The sequence below is a fragment of the Panthera uncia genome, chromosome C2, assembly GCF_023721935.1.
Source record: "Panthera uncia isolate 11264 chromosome C2, Puncia_PCG_1.0, whole genome shotgun sequence".
Classification (NCBI taxonomy): Eukaryota; Metazoa; Chordata; class Mammalia; order Carnivora; family Felidae; genus Panthera; species Panthera uncia.
In genome coordinates this window covers 31,019,593-31,046,829 of record NC_064810.1, presented here as the reverse complement: position 1 = coordinate 31,046,829, position 27,237 = coordinate 31,019,593, and positions in this window count along the sequence as shown.

Sequence of the window (27,237 nt, the reverse complement as noted above, 5' to 3'; positions counted from 1 at the left end):
TATTTCCCCAATAAACCAGGCTCCAAACTTAGAAATATCAATAAAGGGGCCAAATATCTGTCTTTGATAGTTTATTATAGTTTAATTATATCATATATTTAATACTACATGCTTTAATAATATATTCATTTAAAATATTATTTTTTCACTCACATTTCATGAAATTAATTTATTTAGCTTTTATCCATCCGTCTCATCCCATTAGAGTCCTCTAACCATCTTCTGGAGCACATAAGCTTTACTATGGCCTGAGATGTTGGAGCTACAGCCTCCCCCTTTTTTTATGTTCATTTATTTATTTTGAGAAAAGACCATGCAAGAAGAAGAGGGGCAGAGAGGGAGAGAGTGAGAGAGAGAGAGAGCGAGAGAGAGAGATAGAGATTCCTAAGCAGGCTCTACACTAAGAGCCTAGAGCCAGAGTTGGGGCTTGATCTCGGGAACTGTGATATCAAGGCCTGAGCTGAAATCAAAAGTCAGATCCTTAATCGACTGAGCCACCCAGGTTCCCTGCTATAGCCCTTTTTGAATTTGTATATCATACTTCATGCTGTCACTGCAAAATTTAGCTCAAGTCACAGTATTTATTCATGTAACTTTAGGGCAGTAATTCTCAAAGGAGAGTGTGTGGAATTTTGCCTCCAACCAAGGGAACATTTGGTAATATCTGGAGACATTTTTGGTCATCAAATCACAACTGAGGTGGGGTGTTACTGGCTTCTAGTGCATGGAGCCCAGGAAACTTCTAAACATATTACAATGCACAGGGCAGTCCCCCACAACGAATTATCTGGCTCCAAATGTCAATAGAGCCAAGGCTGAAAAACTTTGGATTGGGACAATTCTTTGTAATATTCATCCAGTAGGTATATATTTGAGATCTTTTCACTGTCACCCTCACAGTGGTACTTTTGAATGTGATCTTTAAAAATTGCTTATAATATGGTCCAACATTTCCAATTCTAAACTGGAATACACAGAAAAAAATTAATAAACCTGTATTAAGACTTTGACCTTCTTTCTTATTTATTCTGTGAGTTGATTTCTAAAGCATCTCAAATGAACACAGATTTGGGTCATTTGAAACTATTGTATTAAAACGGGCATATTCTTTTATATGAAGGATTTGAAAACAAGATAGTTTTCTTATTCCTGAGAAATAATATTTTGAGGGGAAAAGCCTTTAACTTTATTCTACAGTGTTCCCAGACTCATGGTATAGTCTGCAGTTAGCGTGAGGAAGGTCTAAGATAACTATCACTTTAAAATTGTTTTAAACAATTTCTTTTTTAGAGCAGTTTTAGGTTTGCAGCAAAATTGAGGGGAGGGTTCAAAGATTTTCCATTTTCCCGCTGCCCGCCACACATGTGTAGTCTCCCCCCACTGTCAATATCCCCCATCAGGGTGGTATAATTGTTACAATAAGAAACCTACATTGTCACCTCCTTACTACCCAAACCCCATGGTTTTACATTAGTGTTCACTGTTGGTGCCATACATTCCATGTGTTTGGATAAATGCATCCACCATCATTGTATGCAGAGTAGTTTCACTGCCTTAAAAAATCTCTGTTCTCTACTTATCGCTCCCTCCCACCCTCCTCACCAGGAATCACTGATCTTTTTATGGTTTCCATAATTTTGCCTTTTCCAGAATGTCGTATAGTTGAAAACAAACAATATGTAGCCTTTTCAGATTGTATTCTTTCATTCACTTAAGAATATGCGATTAAGTTTCTTTCATGTCTTTTTATGGCTTGATAGCCCATTTCTTTTTTGCGCTGAATAATATTTCACTGTCTGGATTACCACAGTTTATGTATCCATTCACCTACTGAAGAAAGCCTTGGTTGCTTCCAAGTTTTGGCAATTACAAATAAAGCTGCTATGAACAGCTGTGTGCAGGTTTTTGGGTAGACATAAGTTTTCAACTCCTTTGGATAATTTTACTAAGGAGTGCAATTGCTAGATCATATGGTTAAGAGTATGTTTAGTTTTGCCAGAGGCCATCAAGGTGTCTTACAAAGTGGCTGTTCCATTTCGTATTTCTACCAGCAATGAAACAGAACCCCTGCTTCTCCACAGCCTCCTCACCATTTGGTGTTGATGATTTGGATTTGAGCCTTTCTAATAGGAGTGTAGTGGTAGCTCATTGCTGTTTTAATTTGCATTTCCTAATGATGTATGAGGTAGAGTATCTTTGAAAATGCTATTTGCCACCTTTATGTGCTTTTTTGTATGTGTGAGATCTCTTTTAAGGTCATTGGTCCATTTTTTATCCATTTTTTTTCCTGTTATTGAGTTTTAAGTATTCTGTGTATGTTTGGAAAACAGAGCTTTTCCTGATATGTATTTTGCAAATTTTTCTTCCAATCTGTGGCTTGCCCTTTTGTTCTCCTTTACTTCATTTCCTCTACTTTGGAGGTGTGTCCCAGCATTTCTCAGACTACTGAAGTCCTATAAATTTCACTCATCTTACGGGCTCTCAAATTGTTTTAGGGTTTATCTCCTACTCTCTGGAGTACGTGTGTCTTACAAAGATCACTGATATACTTGCCACTTCTTGCTTATCCACTCTACTTAACATGATATCACAATGTATCATATGTAATATGTGACCATTATAATTTTCTTAAGAATATCTTGGTGGTTCAAACTATAATAGAGGTTAACAAGATTAATATAGCCATGGTGACAGATGGTAAATGTGTACTCATGTTTGTCCTATATAAATTTGTACATTCTCTGATCCTGCTTTTTAGAAAAAAATTGTTTTAACTTTTATTTATTTTTGTGAGACAGAGAGAGAGCATGAATGTGGGAGAAGCAGACACAGAATCTGAAGCAGGCTCCAGGCTCTGAGCTGTCAGCACAGAGCCCGATGCAGGGCTTGAACCCACAAACTGTGACATCATAACCTAAGCTAAAGTCGAACGCCCAACTGACTGAGCCACCCAGGGCCCCCCCTCCGATCCTGCTTCTTAAGAGAAATAGAACAGGATGCATTCACCAGTACAATGGCCACATACTATGTATTGGAAACCTTGTTAATCTACTCTAGCAAAGATGTTATATTGAGTGCAATAGCTTCATTTGGATTTCTTATTTGGTTGAATTTAAGGTAGTTTGGTATCATTCCACTAGATCTATCTGGCTTTGATAGGGTCCAAGTTGGTAAATTAAATGAATATATATTGAAACTACATGATTCAAATCTTATTAGATAAAATAATCTCTATCATTTTCCCTAGGATACAGTATTGTATTTAATATACTCTCTTGTCCAGAGGTAGGATGGGTAGTGATAAAGGCTTTTACTTGGCTTTTCTCCCTATGGTGGCTTTTACCTGAGGGGTCAAGGGACCACTACCGGGGGCTCCATTAATACCCAAGTATATCTTACCAAATTTACATTTTGAAACTGGGGAAATGAACATTAGGTCTGTGGAACTAGTAGAGCCACTGCAAATTGGATGCAGAACTCACTAGTGTATTATCCAGATTCTGTATACTCCAACAAAGGGACCGATGATGATTCTTCAAACCCTACGAATCCCCCCAAATATCAGTGTCAAAGAAAACCTGTGTCCCTCTGTCCTCAAAATGGCTAGGTATTCCCTTTTCCCCTAGTGTGAAGTTTGGAATAAATGGCACTGGACCCTCTTGGGATGGACTGTAGAAATTGTTACCAGGTAGCAAAATCAATGCTTTGGTGGACATCATGAAATGTTATACAGATTCCCTTTGATAAGTGGCTATTACCCTCACTGCCAAGTGTTTCTTCAGGAATACTCTTAGCTACAGGAAGCCCATTTCTCGAGACTCACTAATGAGAAAGTATAAAGACCCCACCATAGTAGTAAAATTTAGGACAACTCTGAAGGGCTATTTTAGCTTCAGAACTCTGAAGAGGTGACCAAGACTGTCATTAGGACATCCTTACACTCTACTTCTAATACCCTTTCTTCTTCTGTCTCATTTCCATAGATTTAGACTTTAAGTATCCCTAAATATCCTGCACATTAAATATCAGCTTAAGGTCTGGGGTTTTTTTTGGGGGGGAAACCCCACCTGCAATGACTCAAATTTTATGTCCAACAGTCTCTGAAATGTATCAGTATATCCCTTTTCCCAGTATAGTTACTTGCCCTTTGGAATAAGCCTGGGGACATAATTACTATACATACATTGTGCTGGTACAAGGTCCTTCCTCTCAAGGACAAAGCCTCTTTCATTCAGTGGGTCTTGGCCTGAAAGTGGCTCAGATCTTGATATGGAGAAAGGATTATGAATTTTTAATAAGATGTCTTCCGTTAGCCTTCTGACCTATACTTGAATTCTTATGTTTGTACAAATTGAGCAAACATTTATTGGGCATCTTAGGTTTCTTTAGTTCTATTAAGCATCTCCAGAGCAATCTACAGGTCAGGCCCCCATGAAACCCCTGCAACCTTGTCACTTACTGGGAACATTGCACACGCCTGCTTTCTGCAACTAAGTTCACTATTTGGCCTCTATCATTCTGAGAACTTATCAATCCAATTGAGGCTAGTTTTGTAAAAGCATCTTGTACTGTTAGTTTTGCCCTACCGTGGAGTGCCATGAATGAGCTTCTAGGTAACACTGGTCCCATCTCACCAGAGCGTTCCTTCCTTTTTTGGTAAACAGTGTTCTCTGGTGCCAACCAGGGGAAATAATCATCTGGCTGCATAAGATGAGAGTCTCTTTCTATCCTGCTCGAAATTTCCTCTGGCTTTTACACACAAACTTTAATTGGTTATTAATCACTGTCAGTCTTTTATTGTCTTTTCTCAGTGCATTGATTATACCTAGCAATAGTTCTCTCAGGCCATTGTTTTTATAATTATGATTCTTTCCAACATTTCTTAAACACCAGGGGCATTGCAGCCATCAGTACATTCCTTTTCACCGGTATCCAGTCCCAGTTTGGCATTGGTGAAAACTGTAATCATTGTACTAGTATTGCATGGTAGATTGTCTCAGTGCTCCTTCTGAGTGGAAAGGCCCTCAAAACAACCTGGGCGTTGATGACCTGACACCAAGACCCTTCTTTAGTGTTTGCTTCCTAGTACTATGTTTGGGACCCAGTGTTGCAGATCAGGTTCCTGAGGAAACAGACCTGGGGCCACTAAGATTGGTGTGCAGGTGTCTTTTCAGGGAGTTCCCTTGGGAATAGCATCTGTGACAGACTAGATGTCAAAAATCTAACCTTTTCTTTGCGTTTTATTTCTTTTTTTAAAAAATGTTTATTTATTTATTTTGAGAGAGAGAACAGGGAAAGGGCAGAGAGAGAGAGAACAGAAAGAGAAGCCCAAGTAGTCTCCGTGCTGTCAGCACAGAGCCTGAAGCGGGGCTTGATTCCACGAATCATGAGATCATAACCTGAGCCAAAACCAAAAGTTAGATGTCCAACTGACTGAGCACCCCATTGTGTTTCATTTCATATTTATTTGTTAACCTGTGTCTATACTTTTGGCATTTTTCCCAAGAACTGAAAGGGGTCGTTTCCCGACCCCCCCCCCCAAGTCACACTGAAGAATATTTATGTTTATAAAGGAGTTAATATTTGTGTCAGAATAACAAGGTCTAGACCCTTTCCTCAGCTTGGTGGTTTATTTTATCGTTGCTATATTGGCACACGTGCCTTAATGGCGTCATGTCAATAAGGTTGGGTGTCAGGACTACTTGAACATACAGGGTTAGGACTTAAGCTCCCATGGCTTCTGGCAGTGATGCTGGAGGCTGGTGGGAAATAAAAGAAAAAAGACAGTGCATTTGACAAGGGCCCAGAAGTCAAAGGACAAGGCAGTACTAAGAAGTCTTCAGTGGGACCTGAAAATCAGAGCAATACTAAGAAATGAAGTTACCCCTACATCAATGATTTCTAAATTTACTTTTTTTCTGACATTTCTACTTGCTTTTAGTAGATTTTGGACACTTATTTTTTCCATACTTGTTGGCTTCCAGTTTTTTACTTTGCTCCCAGGAAGTCTCACTACTAATCTCCAAGCAGGTAAAAAAAGCAATCTCAGTCATGTGCATTTAAGTCAGAAAAATTATATTGTAGCTATTTCTCCTCCAGCCATGAACTCCTCCTAACTGCCCTACTCCTTTGTTCACTATCCATTTCCTTCTTAGTCTTGGTGACTTCATTTCAGACAATTCACCCTAACCTGGGTCTGGCTTTCTCTTAAAATGCAAATGCTGGTCTGGCCCCTCAGTGAAACATCTTCAGGAGATGTCCTGTCAGTAGATCATGTCCAGGAACTTGGACATTGTTCTTGCTGGGCTCACAGCAACCCTAGCACTGTTCATCAGAGCAGTGGGATCAGCCTCCTCAGCCCTGGTGAGTGGTTATGCATACCCTGTTATATTCCCACAAATGCATGTGTACTTCCAGTGGAGGACAATGGTTTTTCACTTCTGTTAAACAGTTATGAAAGATGAGGACATATTTTCCGACGATTAGGAAAATTCAATTGTGATGCTGATTTGGAATGATATGTAGTGTTAATTAACATTTAATTCAACATTGATATTTGTGCTAATGTAGTTTATTAATACTTGGGATATTAAGAATGATAATAGCACTGTGACTGGCCATAAAAATAGTTATATGAGTATTATATTGGTTTATTAATATCATACTATAAGCACTGTTTCAGCCATGAGTTAGATAACAATTTCATTTAAAAGTGTCTACCAGGAAAGTAAATTTCCAAGAGGTGAGGGTGTATATGAATGTAGAAAGTAAACAAAACAGAAAAAGTCAAAGCAGTATTTTAACACTTTGTAGCTCCTATTCCTTTAAAGAATGTTGCTGAGATCCACACCCATGAGACAAGTAGGACCAGCTGGCAAGCCACCGTGGACCTAAAGCTGTCACCCAATGAAATATAGGACTCTTGCATCAAGGCTAGGATGGTATAATGCAGTAGAGACAATAGGTATACACATTAGGACACAAAGGAGGCCCTTAAGCAATACATAGCATCTCTGCACAGAAGGCCAGCTTGTGCAATCCTTCCATGATTGCACATATAAAAGACCCATGAAAATGAAACATCTCTAGGGTATTATGTTGAAACTACAACAGGCTGCCTCATGCCTTCTGTCTTAACAGAGCAGGCCACTTTAGGCAGCATATAGGAACAGTAAATCATACCTATGCATGTGTATGTATGTGTGTGTGTGTGAGCGCGTGTGTGTACAAGAGAAGGAGATGGATATGAGAGACAGAAGCAAAGGTGAAATTTATTGATTAATCTATTAAAATGTACATAGAGCACCTTTTAAAACTTCTCTTTAAAGAACTGCTTATTTATCTGTAAGGCGATGTTGCTGATGGGCCACCAAATTCTCATCTTTTATTAAAACATAAAGAATTTCACACTTAAAAATATGGTTATACTATTGATAGATTATTTCAATATGTGGTTTTCAAACTGAGTTCCACCTAGCTGAGGGTTTCTAAAACTGAGATCTGCCTAGCTGTAGGCTTCCTAAAATGTTCTTCAGAGAGCGATTGTCCTGTAACCATCTCATCTGAGTTTTATGGGAACCTATAAAGGGCTAGTATCATTCTCCCTGATAGGACACTGAAGCCAAGAGGCCCACAGCAGCAAGAAGCAGAGCCAGAACTGAAACCCAATTTTCTTTCTTCAAATACTCTGTTCTTTTTTCTGTACAATCATTACTCTTGGGATGACAATAATAACTAATGTCTGTATGGTAATTTAGAGTTTCCAAAGCTATTTCATTACATTATCATATGCATTTAAAAAAATCTGCCACCTAGGAGCTTTTTTTATTCCCTGTCTTATTTCTTATGGATAAAGAAATTGTATTTCAGATAAAGTAAGTGACATGCTAAAGACAGAAAGCAAGTGCTGAGGTGAGTTACTCTTACTCTAGAAGCTATGTTCCTTCTACCATGTTGTCTTGCTGACCTGTATGTGGAGGCTTAATTATTAGAAAAACTAATGAAATAATTCCAAAATGTGTAAGTGTGTTTTTTAAGATGGCTTGCATGTGAAAAGAGAAGCTTTGTTGGCTATTAAGATTTTGAAGCGGTAAAACTTCAAACCTCAGGCAGAAACAAGGTGGCTAATACATTTAGCATGGCAATAATATAACTTTACACCCTTCTTTACCTCTCAAGAAAGAGACTGATTTTCCAATATTTGTTTTAGATTTAATTTTATTGCATAAGTCACATTCTGTCATTTGTTATTTCTGTATTTGTAAAATTCATACCTTGTATTTTATTATACTTCTATCCCCAGGAAATATCGCCAGGTACATCATTCAAAATACTGCCTTTTTTTAATACGTATAAAGTCTCTATTCTCTCTCTGCCTATTGCATGCTCTCTCTCTTTTTCTCCCTCTCTCTCTCATTTTCTCAGTCTGTCTCTGTCTCTCTCTCTCTTTGTAATACAAGTGAAAACAGGCCATGCTAGGGCACATAACCGGCAGCACTTTGCAAAATACTTCAAATCAAAATCGTTGTCTCAATAATAGGACAGGGTCATTTTATAAAAATGAGGTTTTCAGTAGAGGAAGGACAGAAAATCCACTTTTGGTTAACATCCAGCAAACATTAAGTATCAAAGACATGGATGTTTTTAGTTGTTTGGATGGTATTGTCTAATGATAGAATGTAAAATAAAAAAGGATCACTAGATAAATTTAATTTGATAAATTCCTCAGAAAAGTGTTTTAGAGATGTTAATAGATGTGCTTTGAAAATAAGTTGGAATAAGAAAGTTATTTACAGCATTTTTTGCAAACTTTAGGGAGGATATTTAGGGGTTGATTATTTAATCATAACTGTTCTTCTGAGCCCCATTTCCCCCCCAGGACTTCTATTAACATCTTCTCAAGCAAAACCCCATGAAAGAATTGATCAATGCTGTATTAAAGCTATAGATAGATTTTACTGACAAAAAAGAGATAGAATGTGATAAAAGGTAATTGGATTTATCCATTTTGTAGAATCCCTAATAGTTCTCAGATTTCTGATAAAGCATGTTTTTGGCCAAAAATTATAAAAATGATGAAAATGATATTTCCTTTATGTATGAAAAAATTGTGATTTAAATTCATAATAATCCTACTTTAATAATCAATAATCAGGTGGGAAATTTTGAAATTTATGAAGAAATAATATTTCCCTATTGTTATAGACCTATGTCTCAGAGGAAAATGTCCTTACTCAACTCTCTATTCCTAATACTTTTTCCCAGGTCTCCTAATTGCCCCAGAGACCTTGTACTGTCTCCCCCTGTCCAATATCATTAATCTCGTTTCTATTTAAAGACGTTTCTTGGGGCACCTGGGTGGCTCAATCAGTTAAGTATCCAAGTCTTGATTTTGGCTCAGGTCATGATCTCACCATTTGTGAGTTCAAGGCCAGTATTGGACTCTGATCAAGAACACGGGACCTGCTCGGGAGTCTCTTTTCCTCTCTCTATCCCTCCCCACCTCCCCCCAAAATAAACAAATAAATAAATAAACATTTAGAAAAAAGTTTCTCCTCAAACTCAATGTGCTCTAAAGCAATTGTGTTACCCCTCAAGTCAGCATCAACCCTTAACTTCCACATTCCTTTCAACACCATCACGTCTTCCAATTTCACACGCTTCAAATTTATGTTTAAGTTGAACACATTGCTTTTGTCATCCTGCTACTTCAAAGTTTAAAGAATCCCTTGGAACCTCATTGAATGTCTATTATTGATACATATTGTGCTAGGTATTCTAAGTCAAATGTTGAATAATACAAAGTCCTAGCCTCAGGGTGACATTTAGCTGGGGAAGACACATAAGTAATTCAGTACGATGCAGCACCACAAGAAAAATGTACATTTAGTGTGACAGAAGACTGGAAGAAGCAAGTGTTGGTCACTGACTGGCAAAAAGGCACTGGAAATATTCCACAGATAGAGGAGGTCCTAGCAGTAATTCTTAAAGTGGTGCACTGCTGTTTGCCAACATTTAGTGTGAAGAATAAAGGCGATCCAGCTGTAGAGCATTGGAAAATAAATACATGGGAGAAAGAAAAAAGAGTCTTTTAGATAAGAAAAAGTTTGGAGACTTCAATGTCATGCTAATGAGTATGGACATTTTCCTGTAGGGAAACAATCATTACTTATTATTTAATCAGTAATAAAGTAAGTGATTGGGTTTTAGAAAGATCACAAACAAAGCTGTGTAGAAGATGGATTGGAGGTGGGTAAGTCAGAAGTCTGAAATACTACTTAGGATGAAGTGTCAGATAAAAGTGAATGATTATGAGGGCTTGAACTAAAGTTGTAATGCTGAGACAGGAGAGGCAAAGCAAACAAGTTACTAAGGTGATAACATGACTATGAAAAGACTGTGGGTAATGATCATGTTCATGGACACGACCGACCCAATTTCACAATTTCTTAATAGCTTTTTAACTGAAACTCTATTTTGTTCTACTCACTCGTTGATTCTCAGGGTCACAACCTGAATCTTGTATCCCACAAAACTGCTACATCTTTGAAATGTTAAAGTCCCTCTTCTTACTCTCCAGCAGAAGCTTCTATCTTTCCAGTGATTACACTCAACCACTCCTACGACCCTTGTTTTTTTACTCCATTGGACTCTTATAGTCATTGACCTCTTCCTGTATTTATTTTTCCTCTGAATTATCTTCTATCTTGATGTATTTTTCTATACTTGTGATCATTCTTATTCTGTGTCATTTAATCTCACATTCTGGGGGGGGGGGGAACCCAAATCAGGTATCTGTCTTCTCTGTGCTTGCCCTGGTCAGATAAATAGTGCTGGGGGATGGGGGGGGGGGAATCACAATGGGGCAACTGAAAATGTGTTGTTAACAATGTCAACCAGGTCCTCATCAAAGTACACAATAGTACAATGATTTTCTATTCAGCCATCTCTCTCTTGCTCTTCACAAAGCATATTGGAAGTTTTCTGCAAAATCCCCCAACTTCTCACCGATTTCTGCTCCTCGGGGTCATTTAGTACAATCAAGGCAGCCAAGGGCATATTGCTGGGATAGGAAAGCAGTTCTCAGTGCCACTTAGGGGAAGGATGGGGTTGGGTTACAGATGGGAAACACACTTCTAAAAGGGGTCTAGTCCACAAGGAGGCTACATTCTAGAAAAAATTTCCAGTCACAATAGCTGAAGCAAGTTTAGTTTAAAAAGTTTACTGGAATATTGTACTTCACAAGAATTACAGCTAATTGAAGAAGGTATCATTTATCATATCACACTCATTATCTGCCCAATTAATCAATTAAGTAACATAGGGAAGAGAAAAAACTAGTTGCTTTCATCAAAAATAAATGTATGTACTTCTCCTACGACTGTAGATATAAGTCCACTCTAATCTTTACTCATGAATCAGAGAATTAGCTGTTACACTCACCAAAGAATCTCAATGCCTTATGAAAATGATTGTATTTTAAAAAGGAGGAGAACTGCCCCTGGTGTTTAAAAAATAATGAAATCTAAGAATATTATAATTAATCATACTCTCATATGCAAAATAGAACCCCAATGATGTCTCAATATCTAAAAATGTGATTTTCTTATTATTGATCCCAAAAGTAGTTCATCAAGATACTTCCACTAAACATGAAGAGTATATTTCCAGTAATAGATTACTTAACTAAAAATACTTGCTCTCTGCCAATACAGTAATGATAAATTGGACAATTAAACATGTAATCACAATATATTTATAAAATATCAATTAAAATATAAAGTCATAAATGCAGCCATATTTTAGGCCAAACCCCACTGATTCTTCAATTTAATAAGAAGTAAGCAGTTTACATACTTGGTTGAGAAGAGTAAATTGACATGTAATTTATTTAAAAAATTTTTTTTATTATTTTATTTATTTTTAAGACAGAGAGACAGAGCATGAGTGGGGGTGGGGCAGAGAGAGAGGGAGACACAGAATCTGAAGCAGGCTCCAGGCTCTGAGCTGTCAGCACAAAGCCTGAAGCGGGGCTCGAACTCACAAACTGTGAGATCATGACCTGAGCCAAAGTCAGATGCTCAACTGACTGAGCTACCTGGGTGCCCCAACATGTAATTTATTTTAAATGCCATATAAGAATAAATCAAATTTAAAAAAGGATTTCTTAGATGAATAGTCAATATAAATGATAGATTTAAATAACATAAACAAGACCAATCTAGTAGTATTTCCTGTCTGAAAGTTCTATTTAATGATTTATTTGATAGAGAATGAGTTCCTATCATATCAAAGACTCACCACATAAAGATATTTTTAACATATATCAAGCTGCAAGTTTGTTTTTATCATTTTATTATAAAAATTATATTGGAAGAGATTAAAACTTTTTTGATTGAAACCAGGGAAGCTTAAAATAATGTTTTTATACCTGAAAGAAAACATTTCAAACCCAGATAAATTTTTGGGTTTTGTTTTCAAAATTTATTGAGAAATAATTGGCCTACATCACTGTATACATTTAAGGTATACAGCATGATGCTTTGATGCACCTATATCATGAAATGATTATTGTGATTGGTTCACCTAATATCCATCATCTCATATAAATAAAGTAGAAAAAAGAAAAAAAAATCCCTTTGTGATGAGAGTTCCTAGTATTCATTCTCTTAACAACTTTCTTGTGTGTCATAGAGCAGTGTTAACTACAGTCGTCAAGTTGTACTTTCCATCTATAGTACTTACTTATCTTATAGTTGAAAGTTTGTACCTTTGATCACCTTTCTCCAATTCCCATGCCCTACCCTCTCTCTGAACGTGGCAACCACATCTGATCTCTTTCTTTTTTGTGTGTTTATGTGTGTGTATTGTTTTGCTGTTGTTTGTTTGTTTTTGTTTTTTTAGATTTCACATATAAGGAGTTCATACAGCATTTGTCTTTCTCTATGACATATTTCACTTAGCATAATGCCTTCAAGGTCTATCTATGTTGTCTCAAATAAGAGGAGTTCCTCATTTTTTATGACTGGATAAAATTCAATTATATACATACATATATACATAAAACTATATATACTTAGTTTGATTGCTCGTTTATATTGTTTTTCTGTTCTCTATTTCATTTATGTCTGCTTTAATCTTTATTTCATTTCTTCTGCCAACTTTGGGCAACACACATGCATTATAAAAGTCTTTTCAAGGCATTCCTTTGAGCTCTAGGAATTGGGAGGGGTTTACAGAAAATACCATTCATTATACAAATTATCTTTATTATATACATACTTTATAAAATCTTCCTATGAACCACATGAGGTTAAGCATGGTTACAATGATTTTGGAGACAAAGAAACTAAGAGACTAACCCCGCAATGAATTGTAGCAGAGACAGAATTTAAAGCCGGGAAGTCTGATGTCAAAAGTATGGCTTTTGCCCCCTTTTTCTCCCAGAATATTACCTTTGCTATTTTTCTGGTCTTGCCTCAGATAAATAGGAATAACAACAACAACAAAACCACTGTAATTATTTCAAGTTTCTTATTTCCATGAAGTCAAAATCATAAGTGCTGAGCTTTAATAGCCAAACAATAACTTACATAGCTTAAAAAGAAAGAACTAATATCATCACTGTTTTCCCCACCCCCAAGAATGTAGCTTATCTGACTCTGCCAAAGGTAAAGCCAACAATAAAAGAAGGTGCTGACTTGGACCTTAATTTTGGTGGTGGCAAACAGCATAGCAGGGTGTGTCTTGGAATATTTTGACTATTAACTCTCATTTTATTTTATTAAAAAAATTTTTTAATGCATGTTTATTTCTGAGACAGAGAGAGACAGAGCATGAGTGGGGGAGGGGCAGAGAGAGAGGGGGACACAGAATCTGAAGCAGGCTCCAGGCTCTGAGCAAACAGTCAGCACAGAGCCCGACACAGGACTCGAACTCACAAACAGCGAGATCATGACCTGAGCCCAGCTGGACGCTCAACCGATTGAGCCACCCAGGCACCCCTTAACTCTGATTTTAAAGAAAAGGTTTGGAGAGTTTTTATTTTATTTTCTTCTAACTTTTGATTTGCATGCAACATGTGTGAACACTTGCTCTTAGGACTTTGTGCATCTTTTGTCTTTTTTTTGGCACTTTCTCTCTTGGACAACTCTTCTGGGAAGGGAGAGGGCTTCTTTATAAACCATGTCTGGGAGAGGCTGAGCAAGCAAGACACAACGCAGAAGTCCATGCTGTGTGGTGGAAAACTGGATTCTTATTGTTGAAACATGGATGCTTTCTTGTCTTTCTACTGCCATGACACTTATTTTTAATCATGGAATGGGGCATTTCTTGAAGAAAAATTGGGTAACTATCCGATTAATTCAACCACTGTGAAAATACTAAAAAGAAGCACAAGTTTGGCACTTACTGATATTTCTCTATGATAGAGGTTTCTCTGTTGAATATATACAGCTTATGGAACTATAATTAACAGCATTAATAATAATGAATGCCATTCTCCTATCAGTGCAAAGAAACTGAAGTGTGGAATGAATGCCATTCTCCTATCAGTGCAAAGAAACTGAAGTGTTAAGAGTACAATCCCAACTTTTTTAGTTGTGTGATTTTTCAACTTCATTTTCTTAGGCTCAAATGTGAAAAATAAAACCCACCCCTCAAATCAGATAATGTATGCTCCAGTACATTTTATAAAAACGAAATCTAACATCATTACTTCCATAAATTATGGACTATTTCCCCAAATATTAAAGACTGCTATGGGCTGCTATTCACTCAAAAATTAAAGGATTCTCCAACTTGAACTCTGAGTGCAACTGCAAACATATTCCTATACTCTTACTTTGCTAAAAATGAAAATTTAGTACATAAGGAAATAAGTTTTAATGCATAGAAGAAATAATTTAGATTTATTTATTTACTTTTTCTTACCTTATTCTCTGGTGATAAACTATGGCCATGTATAATAGTTCAGATGCACCTCAAAATAAAATAATTTGGATTTACAATTGATTTGATTATGCCATTGTCTCTTGAAAAGTTATGCACACCATTTAAAACTAGCCCCACTCTGTACCAAGCTTAAGTGACTTACATGCTGCATTTTGCAGAGAGTATGATAGCAGGAAGGTAAAACTGCAGTATTGCAACAGAAGAGAGCCATGCTGAGAAGCAGTATGAATAATGTCTCCTTGAGATACTGATGGATAGATGGCGGGGGATCTGAGGATCAGTCATAGTTATTAATCATGTGTGGTAATGTGACTGATTGTTATTACTTCATACACTAGGTGGCTAGGAATGCAGCCAGTTCCATAAAATCATTTTAACTTCCTTTTCATGGTGGTCATTTTTCTTGTGTTTCCTTTCTTCCTTTGGTGTTCTTCAATTAAGGAAGAAAAGGCTTTCCTTTCATTTCACTGTAAGTGACCCATGAATGGGGTTCACCTGGGGGAAAAATATGGCCATGCTGTTCAGAACATGTCTTTTCCTATGAGTGAGAGGCCTCTGCAAAGCTGGGTGTAAACCATGAAAAGAATTGGGTAAGTTGATCCTTCTCATCCTGACTCTTCACCTGTGCTCCATGGCCTTATTGCTAAGGAGGGTAAAGAAATACAAATTTGTGTGTGTGTTTTTTTTACTGCAGAGTAAGTACACTCAGATATTATTATACATATTCGATATAGAGAAATTCATCTGGAAATAAAAAGAGAACTTCTAAATGTGGAGCAGACCATATGGTTTGCTATTTGAAATATCCCCATTTGAATTTTTCAGGAAATGTAACACAGCTAATAAAACGTGGCCTTAAGTGTTAGATGTTCTGGACTAAAGATATTTTAAAGACAACTTTTGGCCTTGAAGATTCCCAGAAATTTGAGGCTGCAGGGGATAGTATTCTGCCTTTGTTGATCTTAGTGTTATCTTCTAGAATTATTAAAAAACATTCAGAGGAAAATGACTATTGTTTAGTTGAAGGGGAGAAACATTAATGAAACCATTTTACCTGTGGATAAAATGTCATCTGTACATGACTAGGTATTTTTTGGCTGATGTTAAGCTAAAACATATTCAAGTTTGGAGTCTGATCACACAGTAGGTTTGCAGGGCCATCCTTTAAATATTAGAATTTTGTTACATCTATACACAGATACAAAACCATTGAAAACACTTCTTACAAAAACTGCAATGGGAAAAAAAAGGGAATGTGAATGTAATACCATAATACATTTGATCATAGATAGTCATTTTTGTACCTGATGTAAAGTCCAAGTAACCTTTCCCCCTATTCATTGCTGCTGTGAATCCAGACTTTGAGTTTTTTTTTTTTTTTTCATTTTTTAAAGGAGCTTTCAAATACTATTGCCCATCTTCATGTGTGGGTAAAGAATAATCCTTTTGATTGCAAAACTTTCCAGACACTGACAGTGAGAGATGAACTAAAATAGTATTTTATTCCCTGCTGTAATGATGAGTACACCACATTAAATATATTATTAATCCAACAAAATATTTTCATACTAAGCCATTGGCATCCATCAGTAGCCCCATTGTAACTGATGGATTACTGCATTACCATTTAATTTAGTTTTGTTTTAAAGGCATAACACTTACTATCATTTTAGTTAATTATATAACCAAATAAGGAGAACTTGCTCCAGGATAATGAGTAATGTAGAAGAGGATTCTTGTTGTTAAGAGAATTATTATGAATTGTTTTCTTAAAGGCTCTTCACAGAGAATTGCTTACACTCTCAACACTTAGCTTCAGTGCAACTGAGGGAAAACAATGAAGGAGAAGGAAAAATCAAATAGTTTTGATTTGGGTGTTCTACCTGTCCCTTAAAATAGCAATGACAATATGTCAGGTCTGTTTCTGGCTTTAGTTTTCCTCTCAGAGCGATTTTCAAATACACAATGAACTCTGCTCAGAGGGAGAATTACTGGAAATCAATTGCAGTTTCATTTGTGATACTTAAAATGTAGTCCCTGCCATTTCTGCTCAATTATACCACACTCAAATAATTTGTTAAATATCTTTGTGTCATGGAGTCAATATATGGAAGTGAATTCTACATATATCTCCATGTGCTTTTAGAAAATGACAGAAAAAATTTCCTTTGATGGAAATTGCTTGAATTTGGAACTCATGAAATTCATACTAAATTGCTCAAATATAACTCAAATGAATCTTTTTAAAAAACAGCCTTTTATTTTAGAACATTACAGATATACAGAGTTACCATGAAGTGGTACAGAGAGTTCCTGTATATGCCAGACCCAGTTTCCCCTGTCATTAACATCTTACATTAGTATGGCATATTTATCACAATTACTGAATGAATTTATATATTATTACATTCTATAGTTTATTCAGGTTTCCTCAGTTGTTCCCTAATGCCCTTTGTCTGTTTCCAGGATCCCATTCTGGATACAACATTACATTTAAAGTCATGTCTCTTTAGGCTCCTAGTTGGCCATGAAAATTTCTCATAGTTTTTCAGACTTTCCTTGATCTTATTTTTTTTGAATGTTTATTTATTTTGAGAGAGAGAGAGAGAGAGAGAGAGAGAGAGAAAGCGAGTGAGCAGGGAAAGTGCAGAGAGAGAGAGAGAGAGAGAGACAGAGAGAGAAAGAGAATCCCAAGCAGGCTCTGCACTGTCAGTGCAAAGCCTGATGTGGGACTTGAACCCATGAATGGTGAGATCACAACCTGAGCCAAACCAAGAGTCCAAACTTAACTGACTGAGTCACCCAGCCTCCCCAGACTTTCCTTGTTCTTGATAATGTTGATGGTTTCAAGGAGTACTGGACATGTGTTTCAGTAGAATGTTCTTCACTTGGAAATTTTCTAATGTTCTATCATGATTGGACTGGGGTTATGGGTTTAGGGAGGAAGACTACTGAAGTGCCATTGTCATTACATCATATCAGGGGAGCATATTATCAACATGACTTATCACTCTCATTATTGACCATGATCACCTAGTTGAGGTAGTTTATAAGGTACCTTCCTTGCAAATTTACTCTTTTTTTTTTTTCTTTTGCCCCATACTGTTCTCTTAGGAAGAAAGTTACCATAAGTAGCCCATACCTAATAAGTGGGTAGTTACACTCCCTCTCCGCAAGGGTGGAATAGCTACATAAATAATTTGGAATTTTTCCACACTAATGATTTGTCTCTTCTTCCCATTTACCTTTTTATTTAGTAATTTATTTATGTTAATACAGACACATGGATACTTATTTTATATCTTAAGATATAATCCAATACCGCCCCACCTCCTTTCCTTCCTCCCTTCCTCCCTTCCTCCCTTCCTCCCTTCCTCCCTTCCTTCCTTCCTTCCCTCCTTCAACTAAATTGTTCCAGTTTGGCCATTGGGAGTTTTTCATTTGGTAACTTTATCCATTTTACATATCCCATTATTGTTTGGTTTGTCTATTTTTGTTTTGCATTTTTTTTTTACTTATCTGAAACTACAAAATGCTTCAGGCTCTTTTTTTTAAATTTTTTAATGTTTGTTTATTTTTGAGAGAAAGAGACATAGAGCACAAACGGGGAGGAGCAGAGAGAGAGGGAGACACAGAATCCAAAGCAGGCTAGAGACTCGGAGCTGTCAGAACAGAGCATGTGAAGCTCAAACCCACGCACCACAAGATCATGACCTGAGCCGAAGTCGGATGCTTAATTGACTGAGCCACCCAGGTGCCCCTTCAGGCTCTTCTTATACATTTTCTGCCCATTGATAGAATCAGACCTTTCTGCAAAAAGACCTGTTTCTTGTATTGGAAAATGGTATTAGAAATAAGCTCTAGCTACTAAGTTTTCACTGTGGGTGTTTTTTTAAGTTTATTTATTTATTTTGAGTGAGAGAGAGAGAGAGAGAGACAGCAAGAGTGCATAAGTGGGGGATGAATAGAGAGAGAGAGAGAGAGATAGAATCTGAAGCAGGCTCCATGCTGTCAGTGCAAAGCCCAGCATGGGGGTTCAATGTCACAAATCATGAGATCATGTCCTGAGCTGAGATCAAGAGTCAGTCATTTAACTGACTGGGTCACCCAGCCACCTCTACTTTTTGCTTTTCTCTTCATACACATCTTTAGCCAGATAATTTGTTATGTTTATTGATATTTAATCAAGAAAAAGTGAAAATATCAATGCATTTTAAAATACAAAAGCAGATATTTTAGAACACGAGTAAAACTAAAATGACTTTTGAGAGTCACCTAAATGTAGCCTACCAATTTCTGACATTTTCTTTGGTCTTTGAAAGATAAGGAATTTGTGCTGAGTTGGATCAATAGAGAATAGATATTTCAAAGCTGGGAACTATTGCAAACTTTGAGATCTGGAAGAACTTTCAAAAGTAGATCAAAATATAGGCATAGTTCTTCTACTGAGATTTAGATAAACTAGTTATCTAAAAAAAGTCTCATTTCTATATTCAAACATCTCTTTTGATCAATAAATGACTCTGAGATTAAGCAACTATTCTGCCACAGACCAAAAACATTTGACTTAATGTTGACTATCATTAGTATGTTGAAAAAATTTTCTTCTCCAATTTTGAAGTGACAGTTACCCAGAATGAATTTGTGTACAAGAAAAATAATATGTGTGATCTTTTCCATATATAGTAGATTTATGCTGATTTTGACCCTGTTATTACTCCATAAGTGTTTAATGAGCACCTTTTGGGCCAGTCTCTGTGCTTGTCAGCAGCTCTTGCAAACTTAGTATTCATCATTTGTGATGTTAGTCAATGGACAGTAAGGGTACAGTGTGTGACTGGAAGGGGGAGTGGGAGAAATCTGTCACATTGACTTCAGTAGGATTTGGCTATTGCTGAGTTAACTAAACTTACATATATGTTAAGTGAAATTCTGTGATGTCTACAAGAGCAAGGTTTATGAGTTTCTAGTTTATACGGTGGCTATATGAGTTGTTACACAGAGCTGGACCTTAAAGAAAAAAACTTTTAACACCACATTGAACTCAATGGCCTGAGCAATTGGCTAATATTTGATTAAGGCCATAGTTTTACTATATTTATTCTAATAATGTTACTCAATAATTACTACTAATGCCACTATTCATAATTCAGTAATATTAAATACCATATTCCAGGCATTATGCTGTGGTCTTACATATAATATGGATTTAATACCTAACATAAGGTCATATCTTTGATATTTGCTTCAAAGTTTGAGAAAGGGACAAGGTTCGTTTTTAATACAATAACTTCTGATTTATGTTCCTAATTGCTAGACTGTACCACATCATTAAAATGACTAGATTTGTGGGGTGCTTGGGTGGCTCAGTCTTCAGTGTCTGTCTTTGGGTCAGGTCATGATCTCATGGTTTGTAAGTTCAAGCCTGACCTCCGACTCTGCACTGACAGTATTCTGACAGATTCTCTCTCTCTCCCTCTCTCTCTGCTCCTCCCCAACTTGCACTCTCTCTCTCAAAATAAATAAACTTCTAAAAATTACTAAAACAAATAAATAAATAAAACCTTTAAAAATTTTTGAATGATTAGATTTGGTGACAAATCCATTTGTAGTGACTACATTATGCAGTCTCATCAGTCCATATTAAGATCTATACTATATTATTTTTATAGAGCTATACGTGTATACATGTATATGTGTATATACACATGAATATAAGGAGAAGGAGAAAAAGAGTGTATTTAAATTTAATTTTTCTAAATTAGTAATTTGACATATATAGCATGTGGAGGTTTTACTAATTGTTGATGTGGATTTCAAAGCATAAATTTCACTATGGTTATAATGATATTCTCTTATCGCTGTTAAGAACTCAGAGATAAAAGAAAAAAACTAAAGGCAGACTAATGTAGATGAAAAATTACTCATGTTGCAGAAACATTGTTCATTTGCTTCTGGCATAAGTTGGGGAAAGAGACCATATATTTATGTCACAGTGTAATGGCATACTGTAGGCTGTTTCTATATGCATTCTCACTCCAGACTAATTTGTCAATTGTCGGTAAATTCAGCATCTTCCACATCCGGATAAATATAGATTTCTTTCTCAGTTGACGGTAAATACATTGCTGCTGTATAGCAGGCAGCAGATAGATGAAGGCATTAAGGTGACTTTCTTGCTGGATGTAATGTAGGAAAATCAGACATTCTGTAGCAGGTATATATGAAATGTCTTAAAAAATGATATACCAGAGCCCAGAGTTGTCTCACCTTCATCATCATCATGATTCTTGTTTGGCCACTGTGGTTTCTTGAGTTGTAGGAAGGTAATTAGAGTCAGGATGACTCAGTCCAGAACAAGGGGCTGAGGAAATCAGGTTCTGGTGTCAATAACTTTAATTAGCTTTGTGTGAGTATCTAAATAAATAAATGCATAATACAAACTTGGATCCATAGTTATCTTTGATCTGCTGTACAGTAAACATTGGCCAGTCATCTCAAGAATATTATAAGAGGGGATCAGGTAAGAAATGGGTGAATACCAAAAAAAAAAAAAAAAAAAAAAAAAAGGAAAAGAATAAAAATAAAAAGTGCTAATCTTTGAATAATGGAGTCTTAGGTGTTAGATTCAAATAAAAAGTACAGCAATTATGAAAGAAAGTATTCAGGAAGTTCGAGAATGCTAAAAATAAAATTAAAAAATAATGTATCTCGTACCACAGTGGTTCTCAAAGTGTGACACCAGAAACAGTAGCATCAGCAATACTTAGGAACATGTTAAAAAGGCATATATTTGAGTCTTAACCCAAATTTACTAAATCTGAAGTTCTGAGAATGAGCCCCAGCAGTTTGTATTCCAATAAGCTCTCCAGGTGATTCCACATGAGAATCGATGGTTAAGTTACACTTACTAATGTTCCCAAAAGTAGAGTAAAACTTTAGATTGACCTGAAAGGAACAACTAAAAAAAGAGGAACTCTGGAGTAAGTTAGACATTATTGTCACTCATCTGGATATATTTTTGTTAAACCAATTTTGTCTAACATACTGGATATATTGGGGAAAAATTACCTTCCAGCTACTCAGAAATAATTTCAGGAATTTTTTCCTGATTGATCTCTTCTGACTCAGATTTGTGCAAGTTGTTATGGTGATCATGTAGACATGCAAAGTACTAACAATTGACCTTTCCAATTTAGCACCCCTGGGGGGGAAGAGCCCAGGAATCTAAAGCATGTGGCAGTGTTTGGTGGGCCAATTTTAGCAGAATTTAATTCAATAAGTACTTATTAAAGGTTGGCTGTGCATATGTCAATGAAATTAGTGATGTGGAAAATATATATATAAACCATGACTCCTGATCTCAAATTGCTTACCATTTTGATTTGCTTAGGGAAATCTTGCAAACAACATATTTTAATAGCAGATATTTACATCTATATAAATTATCCAAGCTTAGTTTGTACTTACATTCTCTAAATTTGAGTTCTAAGTATTTTAGACACCCAGCCCAGGTAAATCCACATAGTGATTATTGGTCTCTGATGAGTCCCCTCATGAATATAAGTTTATGACCTTCTCTTAGAATTTATTAATTGTTGAGACACAGAGTTTAATAAGTATTAACCCTATAAGTATTAATAAGTAATAACCCTATAAGCATCTTAGTTTCCAGCAACAAAACAGAAGATCATGAATTCTCAACCTCATTACTTCAAATACAGGTTGGTTTTGGAATAATATTTGAAAGCATCAACTGGGGACCTATTTCTTGTAAGAGTGAAAAAATGGAGTTTAGCATGCAGGAATAAGACATTTTATTATGTCAGGGCACCTGGGTGGCTCAGTCAGTTAAGCGTCCTACTCTTGATTTCAGCTGAGTCATGATCTCACAGTTCATGAGTTCAAGCCCCGCATAAGGCTCGGCACTGACAGTGCAGAGCCTGCTTGGAATTCTCTCTCTCTCTCTCTCTCTCTCTCTCTCTCTCTGCCCCTCCCCTGCTCACTCTCTCTCTCTCTCAAAATAAATACATAAACTTTAAAAAAAAAAGTCATTTTATAATTTCATGTAAAAAGCAGGAGATGGTTGGGAAATTAAGAAGTGGAAATAAAATGCCCAAATTGCTGAAGTAGCAATGAATATCCTTTCAAAAGGGGAACATAAAACAGATCACTAGAGCATACAAATAACTAGAAAGACTTGAAACAGGAAGGACAAGGTAGCTTAAGTAGAAAATTAGGTCTAAGGGATAAATTGGAATACAAGTGTAATCAAACATACCTGTAAAATGAAAACAGTTCATTTTTGTTAGACATGAATGAAAAGGTTGGGCTGGAACTGAAATAGAAAATCTCCTGATGAAGTGATTAAAACTCTGGTAATGATTAGGAATTGTTAACTGAAACTGGGCTAGCCCAAATTTGTCATCTATTAAACTAGGCTGGGAATGAAACATTTATGGGGAAATATATTTAAGTGGTCAGGCCTAACTACTTGTGCTTTAGTGAATCCATGAAAAATATCAAAATCAAAACAAGGTCAGCTACTGTTTTAGGGAGACAGGAAGGCTGAGAAACATTTTCTTTTTTTTTTTCCTTTTTTTTTTTTGATATATGAAATTTATTGTCAAATTGGTTAAATGAAATAAGCCATACAGAGAAAGACAGATATCATATGAGAAACATTTTCATGGAAAGAAAAATGTGGGGCTTCTGTTTAAAGGTAGCAAAAAAAAAATTTCTACGAATGAAATATCTATGGTATTATAGATCTGTGATTAGTATTAGTTATTTACATGTGTCAATTTACAATATGGAAAAGTGAAACATGGAAAAATATTTGTAAAGGATATTCTCTTTTTTTTTAAGTTTATTTATTTCTTTTGAGAGAGAGAGAGCAAGAACATGAGCAGGGGAGGAGCAGAGAGAGGGAGAGAGAGAGAATCCCAAACAGGTTCCATGTTGTCAGCACAGAACTAGACACAGGGCTCCGTCCTATCAACTGTAGGATCAGGACCTGAACCAAAACCAAGAGTCGGGAGCTCAACTGACTGAACCAGCCAGGCACCCCTGTATCATGTATTATATTACATATTATATAATACATATTCTATACTATTATATTATTATAATTATAATCCACATTATATAATCTACTAGATTATAAATTTATATTATAATTAATAAATTATATATTTTAAAAAAATTAATGTTTATCCATTTTCAAGAGAGAGACAGAGACAGAGCATGAGCCTGAGAGGGACAGAGAGAGAGGAAGAGACAAAGAATCTGAAGCAGGCTCCAGGATCTGAGCTGTCAGCACAGAGCCCGACGCGGGGCTCGAACTCATGAACCTAGATCATGACCTGAGCCCAAGTCGGACGCCCAACCAATCAAGCCACCCAGGCATCCCAATAAATTATACATATATATATATATATACATATATATATATATATATATAAATATATATAATAAAATTATATATATATATATATAAATAATAAAAAAGCAACTTACCACATACTAGACTAAATAGTTAATGCCATAGCAATTAGTAATTAAAGTTTTCCAGTTTTTTTCTTTTCTTTCTCTATAATTCACAGATTTTTTTTCCTTTGGTAGAAAAAAATGTTAAAATGTTTAAAATTGATTAGCTTTTCAGGCTAACTTGGGGTCAGATTAATTTACAAAGTAGTCAAAATATTATATGTTTAAAAGCCACATAGTTCTCTACTTTTTTTTTAGCTCAATTCACCCTAAATGAAATAAGGATATATGAAAATCAAGATATTCTTTTGCAATTATATGTATTAAATAAGGGGAAAATGGTCAGATTTTCAAAAGTCCAATATCATTTCTAAAAATTAAAAGTATAGTTGATAAAATTATATGCCATAGAGCTCTGCTATAGTAGATTAGACATAGGTGAAGAGATAATCCATGAACTGAAAGATAGAGCTGAGAAAATTTCCCAGAAGGCAGTGAAAAGAAATATGGAGATGGTTAATGTGGCAGAGAAGTTAAGGTTAAGAAATGTGCAAAGTAGAATAAGAAGATCTACAATATGTCAAAAAGATGCTACAGAAATAATATAAATATATTCTACAAAAGTACAGTATCTGTTGCCAAAGAGACAAAAAAATAGAGGTAGCATATTTGTTACACCATAATTTATGTAAAGTAATAATGTGTGTCTATCCAATATATATGTAAGGTACCTTCAAAAGCACTGTACAAGATACCCAACGGACTGCTGACAGTGGTTAACTTTGGAGGGGGCCTGTGAGTCAGGAATAGGAGAAATTTTCACTCTTACATGTATTACAATTTTATTTTTATTTATCTCTAAAAATTGTTTTTTCATACGAAATCTTTTTCAGTGTTAAAAATTCATGTATGAAAAAATGAAAACTAAAGAAAAATGACGATAAGAAGATAAAGCCAGTGATAAAGTGGCATAAATTATGCACATGTTGTTTTTTCTAGTGATAAATATTTTGGTTTTAAGACTTTTATTATTCATTACCCAGAGAAAAACCTTTTTATGATTCACAGTTGTCAAAGACAAAGTCGGACTGATAGCTCTGAAGAATAGTTTAACTGTGTTGTGTTTTCAAATGAGAAGAAATATCTCCCGCAGATCCTCAAGATGGGAAATGCAATTATTAAATGTACTGCTATCTCCCCATAAGGTGGAAAGCAGAACATTGTCAGTGCCAACAGCAGGATCTGAATTTACAGTCTTTGTGTTTTTATATCATTTATTTATTTATTTTGATTGAACATCTACTATACCCCAGGCACTGAAGATACATTGGCCAGAGTGGTTTACATTTCATAGGCTAAAGGAAAAAGCAGACTTGTAAATCTGTGTGATATAATAATTAATATGACAGAGATATTCAGGAAGAATGACAGGTTTACAGAGAAGCCTGGGAGGAGGAGTGCAATTTAAGTGAAATTTTTTCCAAAAAGCAAAACTTTATGGCAAGATAGAAGTAATCTAGTCAGACAAGGAAGACAGTGGCTGGTGAAGTGCCAAAAATAGGAAGCAATTCCTTCTCATTCTCTAGAACTACTAATTTATTTGCTTATTAGTTCATTTGCTGAGTACTTCATTCATATATATTGATATTTGTTGATTATTTTCTAGGTTTCTGGAACCATTTGAGGTGCTTGGAATTCAATAGTGATGAGATAGTTATCCTTTTTTTAAAAATTTTTTTTAATGTTTATTTATTTTTGAGAAAGACAGAGACAGAATGCGAGTGGGTTAGGGGCAGAGAGAGAGGGAGACACAGAAGCAGAAGCAGGCTCCAGGCTCTGAGCTGTCAGCACAGAGCCAGACGCAGGACTTGAACTCATGAGCTGTGAGGTCATGACCTGAGCCGAAGTCGGACACTCAACCGACTGAGCCACCCAGGCGACCCGAGATAGTTACCTTTCTAGAACACTAATATTATCGAGTCACTTCTACATTTAAAAATCTATAATGCATCTTTCTTGTCAATGGAAGTGGTCTATAAAATAATACTCTTGTATTTTGGGGTCCCAGGAAGATTTTGTAGGGGATGTGAGGTCACAGATAGTTTTTTTTTTTAATTTTTTTTGATGTTTATTTATTTTTGAGAGAGAGAGACAGACTGTGAGTGGGGGAGGGGCAGAGAGAGAGGGAGACACAGAATCCCAAGCAGGCTCCAAGCTCTGAGCTTTCGGCACAGAGCCCGATGCGGGGCTGGAACCCACGAGCTGTGAGATTATGACCCGAGCGGAAGTCGGACGCCCAATCGACTGAGCCACCCAGGCGCCCCACAGATAGTTTTAATGAAATACATTTTCAGGTCATCAATTTTCATGTGTGTTTTCTCCTAAAATAGATATTCCTGAGATGGATCCTGCTGTTCACAGTTCTCCTTTCTCAACACTCCTTTCATAATTATCCTTGTCCTTTTTTCTCATCCATCCTGGATGGTGTTTTGCACATTCCCCAGCTACAAAAATCTCCAGGGCTGGGGCGCCTGGGTGGCGCAGTCGGTTAAGCGTCCGACTTCAGCCAGGTCACGATCTCGCGGTCCGAGAGTTTGAGCCCCGCGTCAGGCTCTGGGCTGATGGCTCGGAGCCTGGAGCCTGTTTCCGATTCTGTGTCTCCCTCTCTCTCTGCCCCTCCCCCGTTCATGCTCTGTCTCTCTCTGTCCCAAAAAAAATAAATAAAAAACGTTGAAAAAAAAAAATTTTTTAAAACAAAAATCTCCAGGGTTATGGACAAAGAAGCATTTCAACCAT